Here is a 487-nt window from a genome sequence, read left to right as displayed (position 1 = left end):
TTTTGGAGACAGAGCCTCAAGCTATCCCCTGGGTAGAGTGCTATGGCATCATAGCTCACAGCAACCTCCAACTCTTGGACTCAAGCAAGTCTCCTGCCTCAGCCTCCCAAGTAGCTGGGACCACAGGCGCCTGCCACAGCCCTCGGCTATTTTTTGGTTGCAGCTGTCATTGTTGTTTTGGTGGGCCCTGGCTGGATTTGAACCCGCCACCTTAGGTGTATATGGCTGGCACCTTAGCCACTTGAGCCACAGGCGCCGAGCCTCTGATTTTTCACAGTAAGGCTGATGTACACATTCTCATCAAGTTTTTGTGTGGGCATAGGTTTTCAAATAAGTTGGGTAAATATCTAGGAATGCAATTGCTGAATTGTATGATGTGTTAGTTTCCTGGGTCTGTTGTAAGAAAGTACCCCAAACTGAGGGGCATAAAATAATCAAAATATTTCCTCTCACAGCTGGAGGCTACGAGTCTGAAATAGATGTCAGC

The 487-nt window shown here is 47.8% G+C and overlaps 1 protein-coding gene across 1 annotated transcript in view; it reads left to right on the top strand.

Annotated features, from left to right (window-relative positions):
• ZRANB3 (zinc finger RANBP2-type containing 3) overlaps window positions 1-487 on the top strand; it is a 287380-nt gene that overhangs the window by 126425 nt on the left and 160468 nt on the right. The gene's annotated exons all lie outside the window — the stretch shown is intronic.

Source organism: Otolemur garnettii, unplaced genomic scaffold (assembly GCF_000181295.1).
Source record: "Otolemur garnettii isolate 467f Iridium unplaced genomic scaffold, OtoGar3 scaffold00080, whole genome shotgun sequence".
In the NCBI taxonomy this organism is placed as follows: Eukaryota; Metazoa; Chordata; class Mammalia; order Primates; family Galagidae; genus Otolemur; species Otolemur garnettii.
Note: the sequence above shows the minus strand (reverse complement) of the source record. Positions and strands in the feature narration are given on the sequence as shown.